This window comes from Scyliorhinus canicula, chromosome 5 (genome assembly GCF_902713615.1).
Source record: "Scyliorhinus canicula chromosome 5, sScyCan1.1, whole genome shotgun sequence".
Classification (NCBI taxonomy): domain Eukaryota; kingdom Metazoa; phylum Chordata; class Chondrichthyes; order Carcharhiniformes; family Scyliorhinidae; genus Scyliorhinus; species Scyliorhinus canicula.
Genome location: NC_052150.1, coordinates 17,007,573 through 17,033,525, shown reverse-complemented (window position 1 = coordinate 17,033,525; position 25,953 = coordinate 17,007,573). Strand labels below are relative to the sequence as shown.

General features: G+C 49.9%; 1 protein-coding gene across 3 annotated transcripts in view; it reads right to left on the bottom strand.

Moving 5' to 3' along the window:
- The window catches only part of si:dkey-154p10.3 (oocyte zinc finger protein XlCOF6), a 43,329-nt gene extending 42,220 nt beyond the window's left edge, over positions 1 to 1,109 (bottom strand). For all 3 annotated transcript variants that reach the window (XM_038796654.1, XM_038796656.1, XM_038796655.1), the window contains exon 1: positions 947 to 1,109. The gene's annotated coding sequence lies outside the window, so the exon portion shown is untranslated. The remainder of the gene's footprint in view (positions 1 to 946) is intronic.
- Between the last annotated feature and the right edge of the window lie 24,844 nt (positions 1,110 to 25,953).

Genomic DNA, 25,953 nt, shown 5'->3' with positions numbered 1-25,953 from the left:
GAATAACGACCGTGACAGACTCCCCCATCCACACTGATGCCACAAACTGGAACCCGACACTTCCAGAAGCGGTTTTCTCCCAAATACTGCCAGACCTTTGCTCCCACCATGGAATCCGCCACTAATTAATAAAACTCACAGTTTAATATCTAACTTCAGCAGAACTCTTAGTACAATTCCATTCATTTCACCTGTGGCCAAGGGCACAGAATATTTACTATTTATAATTTAACTATTCCAGGAAACATAACAGAACGGGGGGGGGGGGGGGGGGGGGGGGCAGCTTTACAAGTTCAAAACTAAATAATATACTTCAGCCATCAAACTGCTTTACTTACAGTTTAGCTCAGTTGGCTGGACAGCTGGTTTGTGATGCAGAACAAGGCCAGAGGCACGGGTTCAGTTCCCTTACCGGCTGAGGTGCGGTGATGGCTCAGGTTAAATCAGTTCTTTCCCTCAAAAGGGAGAAGCAGCCAAAGGTGACCTGGGACTTTACTTACTTGAGTCATCTTTCTAAACTTTATTAGTGTCCCAAGTAGGCTTACATTAACACTGCAATGAAGTTACTGTGAAAAGCCCCGAGTTGCCACATTCCGGCGCCTGTTCGGGTACACAGAGGGAGAATTCAGAATGTCCAATTCATCTAACAGCACGTCTTTCGTGACTTGTGGGAGGAAACCGGAGCCCCCGGAGGAAACCCATGCAAACACGGGGAGAACGTGCAGACTCCGCACAGTCACCCAAGCCGGGAATCGAGTTGGCAAGTCGCACATGCCATCCATTCAGGTGGAGACCCCCCCCAGCAAGTAAACACCAGGAAAACTATCAGCAACCATGGCAACGGGACATCTTAACCCTCATGGGATGGGCAAAGCGGCAAAATAACAAGGCAGCAATTCAAATTCCTGCGGATAAACCTGCCACAAAACCCGACAGGATTACACACCTCCGACCGGCGGGAGACCTTTCTGAACTAATCCTCGTCCAATGAGGAAATTCCCAACTTGGCTCTTGCTGTGCCTGGACTAGCATGAGGCCGAAAGGCAGCAACATCTCCCGCTGGCTTCCTGGGACAGGAAGCCGGAAGCAGCCTCCCGGCACTGACGGGCGCGTCGAAGACCTGTGACGTCAGCCAGCCGCGGGCCGGGAACTACAATTCCCAGGATGCAGGCGGAGCGGATGAGACGTCATGGGCTTGACACCCGCCCCTCACCCGCCATGCAGCACATGTTGCAAGGAACGTCACCTGCCTGTAGCAAAAAAAACTGGTTTACGATATTTTAGCACACACACTCCTGCCGCCCTTTTAAAATTAGAAACAAGAAGTTGTGAAATGTAAATCCAAGACTTTACTTTAAATGGACAAAGTATCCTTAGATTCTACCTAAAACCGATTATACCCAAAGCCAAGGGCAGCATGATAGCACAGTGGTTAGCACTGTGGCTTCACAGCGAGGGTCCCAGGTTCGATTCCCTGCTGGGTCACTGTGCGGAATCTGCACGTTCTCCCTGTGTCTGCGTGGGTTTCTTCCAGGTGCTCCGGTTTCCTCCCACAGTCCAAAGATGTGCAGGTTAGGTGGATTGGCCATTCTAAATTGCCCTTGGTGTCCAAAAAGATTAGGTGGGGTTACTGGGATAGAGGGGCTAAGTGGTTTGGTGCAGACTCGATGGGCCGAATGGCCTCCTGCACTGTATGTTCTAATACTACACTCCTGTATGTTTCGCTCAGTGTCTATGTATTTACCTTGTGTTGCACTATTATGTATTTTCTTTTCATGCACTAAATGATCTGTTTGAGCTGCATGCAGAAAAATACATTTCGTGTACCTCGATACATTTGACAAACAAATCCAATCCAAACCCATGACATCCTCATTACTCTTCAGTTCTGAAGAAGTCATCATGGACTTGAAACGTTAACTCTGCCTCTGTCACCACAGATGCTGCCAGACCAGCTGAGTTTTCCGGCACTTCCTTTTTGTTTTACTTCTGGATTGATCAAGTCCGTTCAGCAGGGAAATTAGAACACAAGAACTAGGAGCAGGAGTAAGTAATCTGGCTGCTCGAGCCTGCTCCGCCATTCAATAAGATCACGGCTGATATTTTTGTGGATTCAGCTACACTTACCCGCCCGCTCACCACATCTTTTTTTCCCTTTACTGTTCAAAATTCTATCTACCTTTGCCTTAAAAAAATTAACGAGGTAGCCTCAACTGCTTCACTGGGCAGGGAATTCCAGAGACTCATGGCCCTTTGGGTGTAGAAGTTCCTCAATCAGTCCTAAATCTGCTCCCTCTTATTTTGAGACTATGCCCCCTCGTTCTAGTTTCACCCGCCTGTGGAAACAACCTCCCCGCATCTATCCTATCCCTTCATAATTTTATATGTTTCTGTAAGTGATGTGTTATCTGTGCTGGTCGAACATCGACTGCAACTGGATGCAGTAAAACAAAAAACGGGCTTCCGACACAGGAGATGGTCCAACACTGTTTTATTGAACCTGTTGATTGCTGTACATAATCGTCTGTGGTTTGACACTCTTATTCACCTAACTGATAACCTGCTACTGGCTTGACCAGACTAGCTCTCTATCACATGGTGATGATGTCCATTGGCCTGTGCACTGTGACTATCTCCTTAGCCGTGTCCTGCAAGAGAGGGAGAGCCTTAATGCCCCGTGGGCTTTATAGTGGTGGTGTCCTGTCTGGTGATTGGTTGTTCTGTGTCGTGTGTGTTCATTGGTTATCCTGTGTGTCAATCACCGCCTGTCTGCACCTCATGATATACATGAGTGGATATTATGACAGTAAGATCTCCCCTCATTCTTCTGAATTCCAATGTGTATAGTCCCAGTCTACTTAGTCTCTCCTCATAAGCTCATCTTCCCAACTCCAGAATTAACCTAGTGAATTTCCTCTACACACCCTCCAGTGCCAGTACATCCTTTCTCAAGTAAGGAGACCAAAACTGTACGTCATAATATACACACAAGTATATGATGGTGCATAGATACACACTGACTGACACACTGAAAGACCAATCAACACACAGAACACAGCAGCCAATCACCAGACAGGGCACGGCCACTATAAAGCCAGAGGGCACTAGTTTTCCCGCTCAGTCGGGATGCAGCCTCTGAGACAGACAGAGCCCGCAGTCATTAGCACGAACATCTACCATGTGCCAGCAGTATAGTCTGGTCAGGTTAGCCATAGGTCTTCAGTCAACCTAACATAGTGTCGACCCACAATGCAAGTATGTTTAACAGCTCATAGTTAAACAAAATAGAGTTGTACTTCTGCAAGTGTTGGTAGCCTGTCTCTTCTACTGCTCTGGTAAACACAGTCATCACAGACCCAGCATACCCAACACATCATGGTACCAGTACGTGATGTTAGAGTTTGATGGACCTACCCTCAAATAATCTGCCTTTGACCAGCGATCAGCCATCCGGTAGTATGGACAGCGTCCGCCCTCCCCCGGCGCTCCGCATCACCGGCAACCTCGGTGCGAACTGGAAAATCTTTAAACAAAGATTTCAACTGTACCTCGAAGCTACAGATCTGGAAGCTGCTTCAGACGCCAGGAAGATTGCTGTCTTCCTCTCCACGGCTGGGGACCACGCCATCCATATCTTCAACTCCCTCACATTCGCTGAAGGTGAGGACAAGTCCAAGTTCAAGACGGTCCTGCTCAAATTCGACAATCACTGTGACATCGCGGTAAACTAAAGTTTTGAGCAATACGTCTTTCAACAGCGTCTGCAGGGTAAGGACGAACCTTTTCAATCTTTCCTCACCCACCTTCGCATCCTCGCGCAGTCCTACAATTACGGCTCCACCTCCGATTCGATGATTCGCGACCAGATCATTTTCGGTGTGCAATCGGGCCCCCTACGCCAGCAGCTCCTCAAAGTTAAACAGCTCACCCTTGCTATAGCCATCGAGACCTGTGTTCTGCATGAACACGCCATTAACCGATACTCGCACATTCAAGCGGCAGAAATGGCGCGGCAAGGCCCCCACGAGGCAGAGCGGGTGCAAGCCATAAAACAGCTCCAGGGCCTGAGCCTGGAAGAGGGCGGCCATTTCACGCACTTTTCACGGGCTCCCGCGCATACGCGCACCGACCGAGGGGACGGCGAGGCCAAAGATCGAAATGCGCAGGCGCGCACTATGTAGGACCCCACCGCGCATGCGGGGTGGGGCACCAAACGTTCTGACGTCACGACGTGCAACAACTGTGGCCCCGCCCACTTAAAGCGGCAATGTCCCTCAAAATCCCGCGCTGTCTCCAGTACACGTATAAAATTCTTCTAAAACCAAATGCCACGCTTGTGGTTCACGCACCTCGCCGGGTATCGGCACCCCTCAAGGACCACCTCAAGCAGCAGCTGCAGGACCTCCAGGACCCGGGCGTCATATCTAAAGTAATGGAACCAACTGACTGGGTCAGCTCCATGGTGTGTGTTAAGAAACCATCCGGCAAACTACGTATATGCATTGATCCCAAGGACCTGAACCGCAACATTATGAGGGAACACTACCCTATCCCAAAGCACGAAGAACTCACCTGCGAGATGGCTCGCGCCAAATTTTTCACAAAGCTAGATGCATCCAAGGGGTTCTGGCAGATCCAACTTGCCGCATCCAGTCGGAAGCTCTGCACCTTTAACACCCCATTTGGCCGATATTGTTACAACCGGATGCCGTTTGGCATCATCTCAGCATCGGAGGTGTTCCACCGAATAATGGAGCAAACGATGGAGGGCATCGATGGGGTTCACGTATATGTAGACGACATCATCGTCTGGTCTACCACCCCACAGGAGCACATTGATCGCCTCCAACGCGTCTTCCGGAGAATCCATGAGCATGGCCTCTGCCTCAACAGAGCCAAATGCTCCTTTGGTCAAACAAAAATTAAATTCCTCGGCGACCACATATCACAGTTTGGTGTGCAGCCGGATGCAGACAAGGTGTCGGCGATCAATGCTATGAAGACACCGGAGGGCAAGAAGGCGATCCTCCGTTTCCTGGGGATGGTCAACTTCCTGGGGAAGTTCATCCCCAACCTCGCATCCCACACCACGGCTCTCCGAAATCTGGTAAAGAAGACAACCGAATTCCAACAGCTCCCCGCCCACGAACAGGAATGGCGAGAACTCAGGGCGAAGCTGACCAAGGCCCCAGTGTTGGCATTTTTTGACCCTGCCAAGGAGACAAAGATCTCCACGGATGCCAGTCAGTCCGGCATTGGAGCAGTGCTCCTTCAACGTGACAACGCCTCCTCATGGGCTCCAGTCGCATACGCATCGTCTGCAATGACGCCCACAGAACAATGCTATGCACAAATCGAAAAAGAGTGCCTGGGCCTTCTCACGGGAATTGTCAAATTCCATGACTATGTCTATGGACTCCCAAAGTTCACAGTCGAGACAAACCACAGGCCATTGGTCAACATTATTCAAAAAGACCTTAATGACGTGACGCCGCGCCTGCAACGCATTCTCCTTAAACTCAGGCGGTACGACTTCGAACTTGTCTACACCCCGGGTAAGGAGCTCATCGTCGCCGATGCACTCTCCCGTTCTGTCACCACGCCCTGCGACCCATCTGGCTTCGCGTGCCAAATTGATGCTCAGGTTGCGTTTGCCGCATCTAACCTGCCTGCCACGGACGAACGGTTCATCCAGATTCGTTGTGAAACAGCCAATGATCCTCTGCTCCAACGCGTCATGCCAATGCCCATAATTCTACAACGTCAAAGATGACCTGGCAGTGGTAGATGGAATTCTGCTAAAGTTGGACGGGATCGTCATTCCGCACAGCATGCGGGAACTCGTCCTTGAGCAGCTTCATGAGGGTCACCTGGGGGTGGAGAAGTGCCGCCGGCGGGCCCGTCAGGCAGTGTACTGGCCTGGTATCAACCAGGACATCGCCAACGCTGTTCTCAACTGCCCGACATGCCAGCAATTCCAGCCAGCTCAGCCAAAGGAGACCTTGCAGCCCCATGAGCTGGTGTCGTCCCCCTGGACCAAGGTTGGCATTGACCTTTTCCATGCACTAGGCTGGGACTACATCCTCATAATGGACTACTTCTCTAACTACCCGGAGGTAGATAGGCTACACGGCCTCACATCAACAGCGGTCATCCGTGCGTGCAAGGAAACCTTCGCTCGCCGTGGCATCCCGCTCACGGTCATGTCCGACAATGGCCCATGTTTTGCTAACCAGTGGTCCAATTTTGCCAGGCGATATAACTTCACGTACGTCACATCCAGTCCCCCCTAACCCCAGTCCAATGGCAAAGCTGAGAAGGGGTGCACATTGTCAAACGACTCCTGTGCAAGGCGGCCGATGTGGGATCTGACTTTTACCTCGCACGACTTGCTTACAGGTCAGCTCCATTGTCCACTGGCCTGTCACCAGCTCAATTGTTGATGAACCGCACGTTGCGAACGACGGTGCCGGCCATTCATGTCCCGGACTTGGACAACCTTCCGGTCCTGCGTCGAATGCAGTTGTCTCGGGCCCAACACAAATCGGCGTACGACGCCTGCGCCATGGATCTCCCTGCTCTTGCTCCTGATGACAAGGTTCGTGTCCAACTTCCTGACGGTGGCTGGTCCGCCGCCGCTGTGGTACTCAAACAAGCGGCCCCCAGGTCATTTTTGGTTCGTTTACAGGACGGCTCTCTTCGCCGAAATAGGCGGGCACTAAGACTCTTTCCACGTTCGCCGCCAGAGCATCATGTCCTGCCTCGCCCTCAGGACAGGCCCGTCACAAGGTTTGCAGATCTACCTTTTGTGCTGCCACACTCTGAGACTGACACAGTCCCACCCATTCCAGAGCAGGCGGCCCCTGACCCACCCTTGAGGCGATCGACCAGAATTCGTCGCCCACCACAGAGACTGAATTTATGAACTGCCTTAATTCATGGACTCTCTAAACTCATGAACTGATTATTTCGTTACCCTGTTCATTAATTCACTAGTTTGTACATACTGTTATTCTTGTTCTGCTTTGTGTTACATACTGTCTATCTGCACTAGACACCTGCCCGTGTAAATATGTTAGGAATTATGTATATAGTCCTGTAAATATGCTCACATATGTCCCACATAGTCAGGAACATTCACATACCACACTATCTATTGCCACGTACACACATTTTTTTTTAAAAGGGGAAGATGTCATAATATACACACAAGTATATGATGGTGCATAGACACACAACGACTGACACACTGAAAGACCAATCAACACACACAACACAGCAGCCAATCATCAGACAGGGCACGGTCACTATAAAGCCAGCAGGCACTAGTTTTCCCGCTCAGTCGGGATGCAGCCTCTGAGACAGACAGAGCCCGCAGTCAGTAGCACGAACATCTACCATGTGCTAGCAGTATAGTCTGGTCAAGTTAGCCATATGTCTTAAGTCAACGTAACATAGTGTCGACCCACAGTGCAAGTATGTTTAACAGCTCATAGTTAAATAAAATAGAGTTGTACTTCTACAAGTGTTGGTAGCCTGTCTCTTCTACTGCTCTGGTAAACGCAGTCATCACAGACCCACCATACCCAACACATCACTGTACACAGTACTCCAGGTGTGGCCTCACCAGCACCCTATACAGCTGCAACATAACCTCCCTGCTTTTAAACTTCATCCCTCTAATGAAGGACAAAATTCCTTCTTAATTATCTGCTGCACCTGCAAACCTACTTTTTGCGATTCATGCACAAGGACACCCAGGTCCCTCTGCACAGCAGCATGCTGCAATTTTTTACCATTTAAATAATAGTCCATTTTGCTGTTATTCCTACCAAAATGGATGATCTCACATTTACCAACATTGTACTCCATCTGCCAGAGCCTTGCCCACTCACTTAAACTATCTATACCCCTCTGCAGAATTTCAGTGTCCTCTACACACTTGACTCCACCACTCATCTTAGTGTCATCTGCGAACTTCGACACATTACACTTGGTCCCCAACTCCAAATCATCTATGTAAATTGTAAACAATTGCGGACCCAACACTGATCCCTGAGGGACACCACTAGCCACTGATCGCCAACCAGAAGAACACCCATTTATCCCCACTCTTTGCTTTCTGTCAGTTAACCAATCCTCTATCCATGCTATTACATTACCTGTAACATCATGAACCTTTATCTTATGCAGCAACCTTTTGTGGGCACCTTGTCGAATGCCTTCTGGAAATCCAGATATATCACATCCACCGGTTCACCATTGTCCACCGCGCTCATAATGTCCGCAAAGAATTCCTCTTAAAAATTCGTCAAACGTGACCTGCCTTTCATGAACCCATGCTGCATCTGCCCAATCAGACAATTTCTATCCTAATGTCTTGCTATTCCTTCCTTAATGATAGATTCAAGTATTTTCTGCAAGGAAATCTTTCCTTGCATACGACTGGATTAGAGGTTTGCATCTCTCCTCTGCTCGTGGTAGTTGAACAGAAGTCAGCAATTTGGCCCCTCAAGTGTGTTCTGTGCCATTCAATGAGACTCATGGTTTACTGGTCTGCGATCTAACTCCATATACCCAACTTTTCCCCACCTGTTTAAAAAGAGCAAAGGGAAAGAAAACCGGCGCAAGACAGAATGAGAGTACCAGGGGGGGTCGGGACTTCCAACAAAACCGGTGCGAGACAGAACGAGAGTTAATTAACGTTTTATTGTCTTTACTTAACTTCCAATTGCACTGCAGTAAATAAATAATCTGTGGCATGGCAAGGCTGCTTGCTCACACCTGTTGAGTGCACATCTTGTACCATGCGAGGGACTCCAGGCGCTACCTGTGTCTTTGACTGAGGCCCAGTCGGCTTTCAGCCGTATCAAGGCCGACATCATCAAGGCCGTCATGCACACGGTGGACAAAACCATTCCCTTGCAGGTAGAAAGCGACGCTTCAGAGGTCGCCCTGGCTGCTACCCTCAACCAGGCGGGCAGACCAGTAGCGTTCTTCTCCCGAACCCTCACCGCCTCGGAAATTCGGCACTCTGCAGTCGAGAAGGAGGCACAAGCCATAGTGGAGGCCGTGCGGCACTGGAGGCACTACCTAGCCGGTAGGTGGTTCACCCTCGTCGTGGCTGCCAATTTCTGCACAGGAAGCTCCCACAAACAACAAATGTAGATATTTATGGACCAGATATCTGTTTCAGTGATGTTGATTCAGGGATGAATATTGGCCAAGACACCAAGGATAACTCCCCTGCTCTTCTTCAAATAGTGTCACCCCCCCCCCCCCCCCCCCCCCCCGAGAGGGTAGACTGTACCTCTGTTTAATGTCTTGTCAGAAAGATGGCAATTCCAACTATACAGCATTCTGACTACCAGATTGGAGTATCAGTCCAAATGTTTGTGCTCAAGGTTATAGAGCGGAGCTGTGAACCCAGAACCTTCTGACTTGGGGACAAGGATACTACCAACTGAGTCACAACTGACATTTCAGGTTGTCGATTTCAATCATTGGTTTTGGATTTAACTTAGGGGGGCGCGGTAGCACAATGCTTAGTACTGTTGCTTCACAGCGCCAGGGTCCCGGGTTCGATTCCCGGCTTGAGTCACTGTGCAGGGCCTGCACATTCTCCCCGTGCCCACGTGGGTTTCCTCCGGGTGCTCCAGTTTCCTCCCACAAGTCCCGAAAGACGTGCTGTTAGATGAATTGGACATTCCGAATTTTCCCTCAGTGTACCTGAACAATCAATATAAAATATGAAAACTGAATAAAAACATTTATAAAAAAAAAAGTGTACCTGAACAGACGCCGGAGCGTGGTTTATTTGCAGCATTAATGTAAGCCTACTTGTGACAATATTAAAGATTATTATTTAAACAAATGGTTTTGGTCATATATTTTTTACATCACTCAGGCATGGTACTAGTGTTCCAATTGATTATTAATTTTATTAGATTAAGAAAACAGTTCAGTCCAGTATGGTTTTGGGAGAATGGTAGAAGAGCAAAAAAGTAATTTGGCCTGCGCCAAACAACACAAATCAATTCTACATGCCATTTAGGGGCCACATTTGTTCAGAATATGAGAACTAGGAGCCGGAGTAGGCCATTCAGCCCCTCGAGCCCGCTTCTCCATTCAATTACGATCATGACTGATCTCCTCACTGATGTGTTGGGTAAGCTGGGTCTGCGAGGACTGCGTTTACCATAGCAGTGAGAGAGACAGGCTTCCAACACTTGTAGAAATGCAACTCTATTTTGTTGAACTATGAACTGTTAAACATACTTGAACTGTGGGTTGACACTATGCTGAGTTGACTGGAGACCTGAGGCTAACCTGACCAGACTATCCTGCTACCACATGGTGGATGTTCGTGTTGCTGCTCACGGGCTCTGACTGTCTCAGAGGCTGCATCCCCAGAGAGCGGGAAAACTAGTGTCCTCTGGCTTTATAGTGGCTGTGTCCTGTCTGGTGATTGGCTGCTGTGTTCTGTGTGTTGATTGGTCATTCAGTGTGTCTGTCTGTGCACCATCATATACTTGTGTGTATATTATGACACTCTCAGCCTCAACTCCACTTTCCTGCCCGTTCTCCATAACCCTTAAACCCATTACTCATTAAAATCTGTCCATCGGGGCTTCCGGTGTGCACCATGGAGTGAGTGGTCACACACAAGGCAGCTCCTGCCTAAGGTTACAGAAAAGAGCTCTTTTTTAATCAATACGGGATGGAATTTTGATAAAAAGGCGTAGGTGAATGTTGGAGGAGTACTTTCCCCCAGGAATGGTACGTTTCTTGGTTACCAGACCCGCAGAAACAGTGAAAGATTTGGCTGAAGCTGCAGCAAAGATAAAAGCCTCTTCCAGCATGCAGGCGGGGGAAGGGCGGGCTTAGAGGCCTCAAGCTGACTTGAGGGGCTTTATGAAAGCTGAATTACATAGAACATAGAACAGTACAGCACAGAACAGGCCCTTCGGCCCTCGATGTTGTGCCGAGCAATAATCACCCTACTCAAACCCACGTATCCACCCTATACCCGTAACCCAACAACCCCACCTTAACCTTACTTTTTAGGACACTACGGGCAATTTAGCATGGCCAATCCACCTAATCCGCACATCTTTGGACTGTGGGAGGAAACCGGAGCACCCGGAGGAAACCCACGCACACACGGGGAGGACGTGCAGACTCCGCACAGACAGTGACCCAGCCGGGAATCGAACCTGGGACCCTGGAGCTGTGAAGCATTTATGCTAACCACCATGCTACCGTGCTGCCCTAATTCTAGCAGCAGATGGAACAACTGTGAAAGTATCTCACCAAGGCCATTGAAGAAGCGGGGACGGGACTTCCGGTTGCGGCAATGAGGAGCTAAGCCGCACGTTCGGTAGCTCCCGCTATTTTTGGACTTTCAGGCTCTTTTAAGGGTCCGCAACGGCGCTGATTCGGCTTTTCCCCGGGTGGAAACGCAGCCACTGTGCTCAGCGGCCGGTGGATGGGCTGGACTAGAAGTGGAGCGGTCAGAAAGTCGACTTTGCAGCAGAAGAAGGTACGAGGCAGAAAAAACAAGATGGCGGTGGGCGGGGAACCGGCAGCGTGGCAGGAGTGGGCGTGGGAGCAGCAGGAGCTGCTTCAGCGCTCCTTCAGGGAGCTAAAAGCTGAGATCCTGGAGCCGTTTAAGGCCTCCCTGGACAAGCTCATGGCGACTCAGACGGCTCAGGCCGCGGAGATTCGAAAGCTGCAGCAAAAAGCTTTAGAGAACGAGGACGAGCTCCTGGGCCTGGCAGTGAAGGTGGAGTCGCATGAGGCGCTTCACAAGAAATGGCAGACGAGGCTGGAGGAGATGGAGAACCGCTCCCGCCGGAGGAACCTGCGGATTTTGGGCCTCCCGGAAGGGCTGGAAGGTTCGGATTTGGGGGCCTACGTGGTCCTGATGCTGAACCCGTTGATGGGTGCGGGTTCGTTCCGGGGGCCCCTGGAGCTGGAGGGTGCCCATCGAGTGCTGCTGCGGAAGCCCAGGCCGAACGAGCCGCCCAGGGCGGTGCTGGTCCGCTTTCACCGCTTGGTCGACCGTGAGTGCGTGTTGAGATGGGTGAAGAAGGAAAGGAGCAGCAGGTGGGAGAATGCGGACATTAGGATTTATCAGGACTGGAGCGCGGAAGTGGTGAAGAGAAGGGCTGGCTTCATTCGAGCGAAAGGAGTGCTTCACAGGAAGGGGGTGAAGTTTGGCCTGTTACAACCGGCTCACCTCTGGGTCACTTACAGGGACCGCCAGCTCTACTTTGACTTTCCGGTGGAGGCCTGGGCTTTTGTCCAGGCAGAGAAATTGGACTCGAACTGAGGACTGGGGGGCTGGGGAAAGATGTACATTGTCTGTCCTCCTTGGTATCCTTTTGCTTATATTGGCTGTGTTTGATGTTGCCTTTTCGTTGCTCTGATTTTTCGTCTTTTGGGGCTGTTATTTATTTACCGTGGCGCTTTTTGTTTTTTTTTCACTGGTGGGGGGTTGGGGAGCAGTTTGAGGTCCCGCTGGGTCATGTGCCCGTCTTTTTCCCACGTGTTTGGTTGGGGGGCAGGGTTCGGGATGGCTTTCTTCCCACGCCGGAGGAGTTGGGGGCGGCTGGTCACATGGAAAGTGAGGGGGCTGAATGGTCCGGTGAAGCGGTCCCGGGTCTTGGCACACTTGAGGGGGCTGGGAGCGGATGTGGCTATGCTCCAGGAGACGCACCTCAAGGTTACGGATCAGGTGAGGCTAAGAAAAGGCTGGGTGGGACAGGTATTTCACTCGGGGCTTGATACGAAGAACCGAGGGGTGGCAATCTTGGTCGGTAAGAGCTTGTCGTTCGTTGCGTCCAATGTGATGGCGGACAGTGCAGGTAGATATGTAATGGTGAGTGGTAGACTTCAGGGGGAGCGGGTGGTCCTGGTCAATGTGTACGCCCCCAACTGGGACGATGCGGGCTTCATGCGGCGAATGCTGGGCCTGATCCTGGACCTGGAGACGGGGGGTTTGATCCTGGGTGGGGACTTTAATACGGTGTTGGATCCGGCTCTGGATCGCTCGAAGTCTAGGACGGGCAAGAGGCCGGCGGCGGCCTCGGTGCTGAGGGGGTTCATGGATCAGATGGGAGGGGTGGACCCTTGGAGATTCTTGAAGCTGGGGAGCAGGGAGTTCTCCTTTTTCTCCCACGTTCACAAGGCTTACTCCCGGATTGACTTTTTTGTTCTCAGTAGGGCGCTAATCCCGAGAGTGGTGGGGGCGGAGTATTCGGCCATAGCCATATCTGACCATGCTCCGCATTTGGTGGATCTGGAGCTGGGGGAGGGGAAGGACCAGCGCCCGCTATGGAGGTTAGATGTGGTGCTTTTGGCAGAGGAGGAAGTGTGTGGGTGGGTCCGTAGGGGCATAGAGGGGTATCAGGAAGCCAACGATAATGGGGAGGATGCAAGTTGGGGTGGTTTGGGAAGCGCTGAAGGCAGTGGTTAGAGGGGAGCTGATATCCATTCGGGCGCACAGGGAGAGGGCCGAGAGGGTCGAGAGGGAGAGGCTGGTGGAGGAAATGGTAAGGGTGGATAGGAGGTATGCGGATGCCCCGGAGGAGGGGCTTTTGAGGAAGCGGCGCAATCGCCAAGTGGAATTTGATATATTGACCACCCGGAAGGCGGAGTCTCAGTGGAGGAGGGCGCAGGGGGCGGTATATGAGTATGGGGAGAAGGCAAGGCGGATGCTGGCCCACCAGCTCCGGAAACGGGAGGCAGCGAGAGAGATAGGGGGAGTTACGGATGCAGGAGGGAACTTGGTGCTGGGTGGCAAGGACATCAATGGGGTGTTCAGATCCTTTTACGAGGGGCTGTACCGAGCGGTGCCCCCTAGGGAGGCAGGAGGGATGGACCGCTTTCTGGAGAGGCTGGAGTTCCCAAGAGTAGGAGATGAGCGGGTGGAGGGTCTGGGGGCCCCAATCGAGCTGCAGGAACTGATGGAGGCGCTGGGAAGTACGCAGACAGGGAAAGCGCCGGGACCTGACAGGTTCCCGGTGGAATTGTACAAGAAGTTTTCGGATCTGCTGGGCCCGCTGCTTGTGAAGACCCTGAACGAGGCGAGGCAGGGGGGGGGCTCTGCCCCCGACGATGTCCAGGGCAATTATTTCTTTGATCCTGAAGCGGGACAAAGACCCCCTTCAGTGTGGGTCTTACAGGCCGATTTCGCTCCTTAATGTGGATGTAAAGTTGTTGGCAACGGTACTGTCCAGAAGGGTGGAAGATGTAATCCCGACGGTTATCCATGAGGACCAAATGGGATTTGTAAAGGGGAGGCAACTGAATGCCAACGTACAGCGGCTCCTTAATGTTATGATGATGGCGCCGGTGGCTGGGAAGGCATAAATAGTAGCATCAATGGATGCGGAGAAAACTTTTGATAGGGTGGAGTGGAGTTACCTGTGGGAGGTGTTGCGGAGGTTTGGGTTTGGTGAGGGGTTCATCAGCTGGGTGAGGTTGCTGTGCAGCTCCCCGGTGGCGAGTGTGGTGATGAACGGGAGGAGGTCGGAGGACTTTCAGCTTTCCAGGGGGACGAGGCAGGGGTGCCCCTTGTCTCCCCTGCTCTTCGCGTTAGCGATTGAGCCCCTCGCCATGGCGCTGAGGAATTCAAAGAGTTGGAGGGGGATTGTGCGGGGGGAGGGAGGAACACCAGCTGTCGTTGTACGCAGATGATCTACTGTTGTACGTCGCGGATCCAGCTGAGGGGATGCCAGAGGTGTTGAAGATACTTGAGGAATTTGAGGACTTTTCGGGTTACAAGGTCAATGTGGGGAAAAGTGAGCTGTTTGTCCTGCACCTGGGGGATCAGGAAAGGAAGATAGGTGATCTCCCGTTGAAGAGGGCTGAGAGGAGCTTTAGATATCTTGGGGTCCAGATAGCTAGGACCTAGGGGGCCATGCGCAGGCTTAACTTTTCGAGGCTGGTGGAGCAGATGGAGGAAGAGTTCAGGAGGTGGGACGCGCTGCCGCTCTCATTGGTGGGCAGGGTCCAGTCGGTTAAGATGACGGTGCTCCCGAGATTTTTGTTTCTTTTCCAGTGCCTCCCCATATTGATCCCAAAGGCTTTCTTCAAAAGGGTGAATAAGTCTATTCTCGGGTTCGTGTGGGCGCGGAAGGCCCCGAGAGTAAGGAGGGTATTCTTGGAGCGAAGAAGGGAGGTAGGAGGTTTGGCGTTGCCCAACCTGTGTGGGTATTACTGGGCGGCGAATGTGGCAATGATTCGCAGGTGGGTGACGGAGGGGGAGAGTGACGCATGGAAGAGGTTGGAGGTGGCGTCCTGTGTGGGTACGAGTCTGGAGGCTTTGGTGACGGCCCCACTTCCACTCCCCCCCCCCGGCAAAGTACTCCACGAGTCCGGTAGTGGTGGCGTCCCTCAAAATCTGGGGGCAGTGGAGGCGGCATAGGGGGAAGTGAAGGCCTCAGTCTTGGCCCCGATTCGGGGCAAACACCATTTTGCACCGGGGGGAATGGATGGTGGATTTGGGAGTTGGCACCGGGCAGGCATCAGACAGATTGGGGACCTCTTCCTTGATGGGAAGTTCGCAACTCTGGAGGAGCTGGAGGGGAAGTGGAACCTCCCCCCGGGAACGCTTTCAGGTATATGCAGGTCAGGGCATTTGTCAAGTGGCAGGTGGCGGAGTTTCCGCGGCTGCCGCCAAGGGGGGTGCGGGATAGGATGGTCTCGGGGACGTGGGTCGGTGAGGGGAAGATCTCGGCAATTTATCAGTTGATGCAGGAGGAGGAGGAGGCCTCAGTAGAGGAGCTCAAAGCGAAGTGGGAGGAAGAGCTAGGGGAAGAGATTGAGGATGGAACGTGGTTGGACGCCCTGGAGAGGGTGAACTCGTCCTCTTCTTGCGCACGGCTCAGCTTAATTCAGCTGAAGGTGCTGCATAGGGCTCACATGACAGGGGCCAGGATGAGCCGGTTCTTTGGAGGGGAAGACAGGTGCGGGAGGTGTTTGGGAGGCCCAGCGAACCACACCCATATGTTCTGGGCTTCTCCGGCCTTGGAGGGGTTTTGGAAGGGGGTGGCGGGGACTTTGTCTGAAGTGGTCGGGTCTAGGGTCAGGCCGGGCTGGGTGCTCGCGATTTGTGGGGTAGCTTCGGAGCCGGGAGTGCAGGAGGCGAGAGAGGCCGGCGGCATTCTGGCCTTTGCATCTCTAGTAGCCCGGCGCAGGATTCTGTTACAGTGGAGGGACATGCAGCCCCCGAGTTCGGAGGCCTGGATCAACGACATGGCTGGGTTCATCAAGTTGGAGAAGGTTACGTTTGCCCTGAGGGGGTCGGTACAGGGGTTCTTTCGGCGGTGGCAGCCCTTTCTCGACTTCCTGGCGAAGGGGTAGAGGGTGGTCAGTCTCAGCAGCAACCTGGGGGGGTGGGGGTGGGTGGGGGGGCTGGGGGGGGGAAGGTACGGGGGGCTGGGGGTTCGGGGCTGGCTAAGGGGGTTTGTTTTTGCGACGGTGGGCTTGTTATTTTCTTCTTTCTTGTATTGTTGTTTGTTATTATTTATTATTCTGTTTTGAGGGGGGGGGGAGTTCTTTTCTTGTTTCGGTGTAGAACCACACCTTGTCTATTTTAACTGTGGGGAGAAAATTTGTTGTTGAAAAACTTGAATAAAATTTTTTTTTAAAAATCTGTCCATCTCCTCCTTAAATTTACTCAGTGTCCCAGCATTCTCCACACTCTGGGTTAGTGAATTCCACAGATTCACAGCCCTTTGAGAGAAGTGATTTCTTCTCAACTTAAATTTGCTGCCCCTTATGCGAAAACTATGACCTCTCGCTGGATTGACCCACAAGAGGAAGCAGCCGCTCCACGTCTACTTTTATCATTTTATAGATCTCAATTCGATAGCCTCTCATTCTTCTAAACGCGAGAGTATTGGCCTAAACTGCTCAATCTCTCGTCATACGACAAACCCCTCAACTCTGGAATCAATGTAGTGAACCCCCTCTGAATTGTCTCTAATGTAACTACATCTTCCTCAAATAAGGCGACCAAAACTGTGTACAGTACTGTAGGTGCGGTCCCACTCTTGCCTTGTACAGTTGCAGCAACATTTCCTTACTTTTATATTCTATTCCTTTATCTACAAAGGTCAAAGTTCCATTTGCCCACTTTATTACCGGCTGTAACTACATACTAGTTTTCTGCAATTTATGCACAAAGACATCTAGATCCCTTTGCACCAAGGCACTCTGAATTGTCTCTCTCCATTTAGATAATAAGTTGTCTTTTCATTTTTCTGACCAAAATGGTTAATAAGAACATAAGAACATAAGAACTAGGAGCAGGAGTAGGCCATCTGGCCCCTCGAGCCTGCTCCGCCATTCAATTAGATCATGGCTGATCTTTTGTGGACTCAGCTCCACTTTCCGGCCCGAACACCATAACCCTTAATCCCTTTATTCTTCAAAAAACTATCTATCTTTACCTTAAAAACATGTAATGAAGGAGCCTCAACTGCTTCACTGGGCAAGGAATTTCATAGATTCACAACCCTTTGGGTGAAGAAGTTCCTCCTAAACTCAGTCCTAAATCTACTTCCCCTTATTTTGAGGCTATGCCCCCTAGTTCTGCTGTCACCCGCCAGTGGAAACAACCTGCCCGCATCTATCCTATCTATTCCCTTCATAATTTTAAATGTTTCTATAAGATCCCCCCTCATCCTTCTAAATTCCAACGAGTACAGTCCCAGTCTACTCAACCTCTCCTCATAATCCAACCCCTTCAGCTCTGGGATTAACCTAGTGAATCTCCTCTGCACACCCTCCAGTGCCAGTACGTCCTTTCTCAAGTAAGGAGACCAAAACTGAACACAATACTCCAGGTGTGGCCGCACTAACACCTTAAACAATTGCAACATAACCTCCCTAGTCTTAAACTCCATCCCTCTAGCAATGAAGGACAAAATTCCATTTGCCTTCTTAATCACCTGTTGCACTTGTAAACCAACCTTCTGTGACTCATGCACTAGCACACCCAAGTCTCTCTGAACAGCGGCATGCTTTAATATTTTATCGTTTAAATAATAATCCCGTTTGCTGTTATTCCTACCAAAATGGATAACCTCACATTTGTCAACATTGTATTCCATCTGCCAGACCCGAGCCCATTCACTTAACCTATCCAAATCCCTCTGCAGACTTCCAGTATCCTCTGCACTTTTCGCTTTACCACTCATCTTAGTGTCATCTGCAAACTTGGACACATTGCCCTTGGTCCCCAACTCCAAATCATCAATGTAAATTGTGAACAATTGTGGGCCCAACACGGATCCCTGAGGGACACCACTAGCTACTGATTGCCAACCAGAGAAACACCCATTTATCCCAACTCCTTGCTTTCTATTAATAACCTCACACTTATCCATGTTAAACTCCATCTGACAAATTTTGGCCCAATCACCTAACCCACCTATATCCATTCGTCATTTTTTTTTTCCTCATTGCAACTTACTAACTGACCTATTTTTGTGTCATCTGCAAATCCGGCTACAGTAACTTCTACCCCTACATCCAAATGTATTTATCAATTATTTGGATGAAGGATGAGAGAGAACGATTTTTTAATTTGCAAAATAGGAAATACAATTAATTTCTGAAAAGATTGCCAAAGCTTTTTATCTTTCACTTATCAGGCTCAAACACATGAACGCTAAATTTCAAATAATCGCAACAATTTCTTCGACTGGCGAAAAGGATGCTGATTGGTTGGCAAGTTAACTGTGATCAGTGCACAATCAGCGCCCTTTCTTCCTGTCGTGCAAATCAGGCATTTTCAAAGTGGGGGTTGCGACCCGCGGGTGGGTCACGGTGCTGTCCGTCGCGGCGTTCCCGATCGCAGGAATCCGCGTGCAACAGCCGCGGCAGCCGGGTTTTAACAATGACGGCTGCGAGCAGCTTTACAAATGGCGGCCGCAACCAGCTAAAAATATGCGGGCACACGGCGCACGCATGCCCACACCGGCTCCTTCCTGACCCTACCAGCAGCAACCCGGTGCCCCCCCCTCCCCCCCCCCCCCCCCCCCCCCCCCAGGCTAGGACCCCTCTTAGCCGCGACACGCCCTCCATTGTACTTCCGTGGGTCAGCTGACTTCTGCTGACCCCGGCAACTCCTGCCAAAACTCGACCCCTCCCGACGTGGGATCATCCCCCCTCCTGCCACTCCCCTTGGCACCGCTCCAGCGCGGGAAAAAAAGACCAGTGGAGGCCCCGCCCCCACGCCAGCTTCACCCCTCCAGCCCCGCAACGCGGGAAACCAGAGGAAAGCCCGTGCTTTCGCACTGCCCCACCCCACCATACTGACGCAGCTCCCAAATACCAGCCCCATCCCATCCCCCAACCCCATATAGAATACAACAAACCCCCAACATCCCCCGCAAAATACAAACCTCAGACCATACCCCACCTCCCCCCACAGAAAACAGAGCAAAACCCACATAAAGAAACCATGTCAAAATTACAAAAGTACAGAAAACACAACAGCAAAAACCAGCAATATAACAATACAACCGACCCCGCAACCCACAACCCCTAGTTCGAGTCCAGCTTCTCCTTCTGCACAAAGGCTCACGCCTCCTCTAGGGACTCAAAATAGTAGTGCCGATCCAGATAGGTTACCCACAGGCGCGCAGGCTGCAACATCCCAAACTTTACGTGCTTCTTATGAAGCACCTCCTTCGTCCGGTTAAACCCGGCCGGCCGCTTAGCCATCTCCGCACTCCAGTCCTGGTAGATCCGCACTACCGAATTCTCCCACTTGCTGCTCCTCACCTTCTTGGCCCAGCGCAGCACACATTCCCGATCCCTGAACCGGTGGAACCTCACCAGCACCGCACGCGGGGGTTCATTCTCCTTGGGCCTCCTGGCCAGTACTCTGTGGGCTCCCTCCAGCTCCAGGGGCAGAAGGAACGACCCTGCCCCCACCATCGAATTCAACATGCTGGCCACGTAGGTCGGCAGATCCGACCCCTCCAGACCCTCCGCAAGGCCCAAGATCCTTAAATTCTTCCGCCTCATGCGGAGATCCAGCTCCTCAAAGCGGTCATGCCACTTCTTATGGAGTGCCTCATGCACCTCCACCTTACCCACGAGGACCACGGCCTCCTCCTCTCGTTCAGCGGCCTGCTGCTGCAACTCCTGGATGGCAGCACCCTGGGTCGTCTGGGTCTCCATCAGCTTGCTGGTTGTTTCCTTCAGTGAGCTCAGCAACTCAGCCTTCAGCTCCGCAAAACAGTGCAGGAGAGCAGCTTGCTGCTCCTGCGCCCACTTCCACCAGTCCTCGGGTGCTCCGCCGGCCGCCATCTTGGATTCCTTCCCCCGTTTTTTCTGGGGAGCTGCTGTCATTTTTCTCCTTGCTCCACTTCGATTTTGAAACATAAATTGCGGAGAATGTTTCTCCCAACACCTTCCCCCACCGGGAAACGTCAAAAAAGCACCGTTTGGGGCTCTAAAAAGAGCCCAAAGGTCCGTTAAAATCGGGAGCTCCCAAATGTGCGGCTTAACACGTCATCACCGCAACCGGAAGTCGAAGAAAACAGCATTAGTAAGGAAACTGTAAATGGACTGGTAAGCCTGACTCCAAATGAAGCTGACTGAACTTCTGCGCCTCAGCTTTGACAGCACATTAAAAACCCTGCACACATCAATGAAACTGTCAGCATTTTGGAGTAGCGTCTCCAAGAAGTATCCGGAGCTGAGTAAAATAAGCATTTTGTTGCTTTTGTCCTTCACATTGACCTACATGTGCGAGGTTGGATTTTCCGTCCTCACAAAGGTGAGGACAGCACAAAGGAACCGGCTGAATCCTGCACCCGATGTGTGCATAGCCCTCTCCTACTGTGAACCTGATTGGAGTGCGATCGTGAGGACCAAGCAAGCTCACCGCTCGCATTAAAGGTAAGAAAAAATGGTGGGTCGCGAATGTCAGCTGGCATGGGTCACGAAGGTTGGCTGGTTGGTAAAAATGGGTCCATGGGAAAAAAGTTTGAAAAACATTGGTGTAAATTGTTGCGATCATTTAGCATTCTTGTGCTTTTCCTGAAGGGGGGGGATTTTTCCATGTGACTCCGCGGCATGTTTCTCTTTGGCCGGCCGTTGGCTGGTGGCCAAATCGTCTGCACCCGCCATTGTCAATGGTATTTCCCATTGAATCCGCCCCCTGCCATCGGGAAACCCACAGCAGTGGTTCACCATCGGCAGAACTGTAAGATCCTGCGGTTATGAACAGCCAGAAAGTCCCCCCATCTCCCTGCCGATGAGTGTAAGACAAAATGCTTCAACAACATGTGTCTCTCTTCAGCAATACCCAGTAATTCTTCAGCAAAACAAAGGGATATTGATAAGATAAGGGAATGGGCTAAATTCAGTGTCATTAAGTGTAAGTGAAGGTGCTTCGTTAAAATGAAATGAAAGTGGTAGTTAACCTTGAATGAAAGTGAACTTGGTGCAATGGAAGAATTGGGAGAACACGTTTGTTGGCAATCAAAGTCAGAACCTCAGGTTGCCGTGGCAGTTACAAAAAAACTACAGAAAATTTAGGTTTATCACTGATCGTGGTGTAGCGTCAAGAGCTAATGGTGAGCTTATATAAAACATTATTGAGATCTCAATGAGAGTACTCTGTGCAGAATTGAGCTACAAACTATAGGAAAAATATTGAAGCTTCAGAGAAGGTGCGGTACAAATTTACAAAGATGATGTCTGGTAAGAAGAAATATAAATATGCTGTAAAAATCAAAAAAATAAACTCGTTGTATTTGAGCAATGCAGATAACAATATGATAGAAATGTTTAACATGATTGGATGGGTCAGGGTTTCCAGTAGTTGAGGGGTCTAGATTGAATGACCGAGAATACAAAATTATATCAAAGAGATGTCTATATAAGAGCAAGGTAAACCTCTTTATAAAGAGTTGTGAGGCTGTAGCATTCACATGTCACAGAATTGACTTACATTTACGTGGAAACATTCACTGTTCTATCCTTAGGAGAAATGGCAGTGATAATAGTTGCAGGATAAATACTGGCCAGGATACCAGAAGTACACCCCTATTCTCCAAGTAGTCTGTCAGGATGTTTTACATTCACCTGACAGGACAGGGGAGGGCTTATGTGACAGACTGTTCCTGACATGCAGCGCTCCCCTCACAGAGTTGTCAGTCAGCCTGGAATAGGTGCTCAAGTCCTGGATTGGGACTCGATGGTGCAAGGGCAGCACGGTAGCATGGTGGTTAGCATAAATGCTTCACAGCTCCAGGGTCCCAGGTTCGATTCCCGGCTGGGTCACTGTCTGTGTGGAGTCTGCACGTCCTCCCCGTGTGTGCGTGGGTTTCCTCCGGGTGCTCCGGTTTCCTCCCACAATCCAAAGATGTGCGGGTTAGGTGGATTGGCCATGCTAAATTGCCCGTAGTGTCCTAAAAAGTAAGGTTAAGGGGGGGGTTGTTGGGTTACGGGTATAGGGTGGATACGTAGGTTTGAGTAGGGTGATCATTGCTCGGCACAACATCGAGGGCCGAAGGGCCTGTTCTGTGCTGTACTGTTCTATGTTCTATGTTCTAAGTGCTACCATTGAACCAAGACTGTGGTTGAAGATATATAAGAATTCATGATTAGAAAAGGCAGGTAGTAAACGGAAATGTGATCAGGACTATTGGCTCACATGGAGATGTACAGCTTGAGCCAATTGGCCTATCTCCATATTGTGACTCATTCTTTTTTTTAAGTCATGGGATATGCTAAGGCTAACATATTTGTTGCCTGTCAATAATAACCCTTAAGAAGGTTGGAGTGAGCTGCCTTTCACCAACCACTGCAGTTCATATGGTGAAGGTACAACTTTGATGCTGTTAAGAATGGAGTTCCAGCTTTTTGACCCAGTGACAGTTAAGGAATGCCAATATATTTACAAGTTACAAAGATGTGTGGCTTGAAGGAGAGGTTGCAGGCAGTGGATCCCTATAGTGCAGAAGGAGGCCACTCAGCCCATCGAGTCTGCATTGACCTTCTGAAAGAGCACCCTACCTCGGTCCACTCCCCCCGCCCCATCCTCGTAACCTCACCCAACCACCAATTTAGCATGGCCAATCCACCTAACCTGCACATTTTTGAACTGTGAGAGGAAACCGGAGCACCCGGAGGAAACCCACGCAGACAGGGGGAGAACATGCAGACCCCAGACAGACAGACAGCCAAGATCAGAATTGAACCCCTGTCCCTGACGATGTGAGACAGCAGTGGTTTTTTTAAAATTTAGAGTACCCAATTCATTTTTTCCAATTAAGGGGCAATTTAGCGTGGCCAATCCACCTAGCCTTGCACATCTTTGGGTTGTGGGGGCGAAACCCACGCAAACACGGGGAGAATGTGCAAATTCCACACGGACAGTGACCCAGAGCCGGGATCGAACCTGCGACCTCGGCGCTGTGAGGCTGCAGGGCTAACCCACTGCGCCAGCGTGCTGCCCTGTGAGGCAGCAGTGTTAACCAAAGTGTTACCGTGCTGCCCATGTATCTACTAGCCTTAACCTTCTAGGTAGCAGTGGTCGGGTGTATCATTGAATAACCAGTTACTTCAGAGATGTACAGTCCTCAGTGGCACAAACGAGTAGCCAAGTTGCACAGACAAGGAATTTGGTGCCGTGTTCAATGAAACCAGATGAGGATAACAATAGAGTTGCTGTAATTTGATGTCAGTACCTCTGGATTAAAATTTGGCCCGGCTTTTTCCTCTATACTGTTCAATGATCCAAGCCAAGTAGGAACAAAGACGTGAAGAACCGTGGTGCAGAATTCTAAATAATTTAAACGAGAGGGACAGGAGAGCAAGGGGAAAGCCAAATATCAGAAAATACAAATTGTGTGTGCTGGCCTTTGCGTCCCTAGTAGCCCGGCGAAGGATTTTACTACAATGGAAGGATGCGAGGCCCCCAAGCGTGGAGACCTGGATCAATGACATGGCGGGTTTTATTAAGCTAGAGAAGGTCAAATTCGCCCTGAGAGGATCGGTACAAGGGTTCTCTAGGCGGTGGCAACCTTTCCTCGACTTTCTGGCTCAACGATAGGGTACAGGGACAGCAGCAGCAGCAACCCGGGGGGGGGATGACTATGTTTGTTTATTTAATTTTAATTTATTTTTAAGTTCTCTTGTTGGGGTTGGGGGGGTGGGGGGGATGTGATACATGCGTTGATACGGTCTGGGGGGTGTTACAGTTGTTATGGGTTATTTTGTTGCATTTCATTGTTTGTTGTTATATTTTATATTTTCTGTAAAAAATTCCAATAAAAATTATTTAAAAAAAAAAAAAATACAAATTGCACGGTAGCAGATAGCCAACAGGTGGGTATGGACAATAATAGTGCTAAGTCAGTGCCAACTGAGCTACTGGTTTGTGATATTTAATAGCATCACATAGCTTAGATCATTGGCTTCCTCTGATTACAGGATCAGATCTCAGGCTTACATTGTAAGCACTCCTGAAATGTGCCAGCTGTTCCAAAATTCTGATTCTACAAGTTGCGGACAAGTTTCAGTTCCAGTAATAAGTACAAATCAATGTTTACAGTTCACATCTAAGCAAATGAGCCACGGTGTTTTAGTGTTAGGATTTCCCCCACCTCTCACCCTCCTTTCCCTGTCCATTTTGAGGCCTCCAATATCACTCCATCTTGTCCCCCTCCCATCAGCTGTGACCTGGTTGGTCCCTCAAGTTTTCCCACGCACCAGCCAGGTGGGAATCTGAAGAAAAAAAAATCATTTAAATGATATTTAGATTCGGCAGGACTTTGGGTCACCTGTATTTCCAGGTTTCCCAGCTGCTATGATCGCCACCTCCCCAGAAATATTGGGCATGCAGTTAATTTAATGTCACGGTAGTAATTTAAAGTATCTATCTAATTGGAAAGTGTAAGTTTGGCTTCCCCAGTTTTAGGAAATTAAGAGGTTAATGAGGACAAGTGTTGACTGAGAGATTCCAAAGATGTGACTGTCATGAATCTGACGAACAACAGCAATAAAACAAATTTAATAAAACCTACCAGGAAGCGAGATGTCCAGCAACAGACAGAAATCTGCCTAGAGACAGCAGTAACCAGTATTCAAATGGGCCCCAATGAGATGCATATCTCCCAAGTAATACGTTTAGAAGGCTGTTTAGATAAGAATCAGGTGCAAATGGCTTATGAAAAGAAACAACTTATAGAAGATTGAGGAAGATCACTGGGGTATACGTATGATAATGTAAAGCCAAAGAAGTTGATAGGTGCAGGCAGGTACACAGAAGGCACAATCAAAGAGGAACAATGGTATAATTGGCTGGATCTATAACCTCAGAAGCCAGATACAAATCAGTTTCCAGCTAGCAAACCTGAAGGCCACGTTACCAGCTTACAGCCAAGAAGTCACTTTACATCAAACAAGCCTCTAAGTCTCAGAGCCAGGGCAGTGCAGAAAACCTTCATAAAATAAATTGAAATCAATTTGCTGGACCAGGAAAAGACGTTTCCCAGACGCAATTATCATCCCTGTATTGTGTGGTGACAATAGGCTGGTCAATCTAATTGATAAATTTATTTAGTTTGGATGTTGTTTGGAGAACAGGGGAAGTCTTACAGAGTTCAGGTATCGTAGACCTATTTTGGAATAAGAGGTACCTTCTACATAAACCATGTTTATGTTGAGTAATACATATACCGTAATTGTCTGAGAGTAGAGTAGACCTGTTTGTGTGCATTTGTCTTTACTTTAATAAAGACCATGATGACTGGTCTGTTTATTCTCACTCGGGTTTTGCTTGTCTCCTTGAGGAATTCAACAAACGAATGTGATATAAAATAGGATTATTAGTTAGAATAATGTAGATGATAGAGCCAGTCTGATGGTAGTGAGCTCACAGACAAAGGATAAAGGGATTCAGCAAAGCATGGC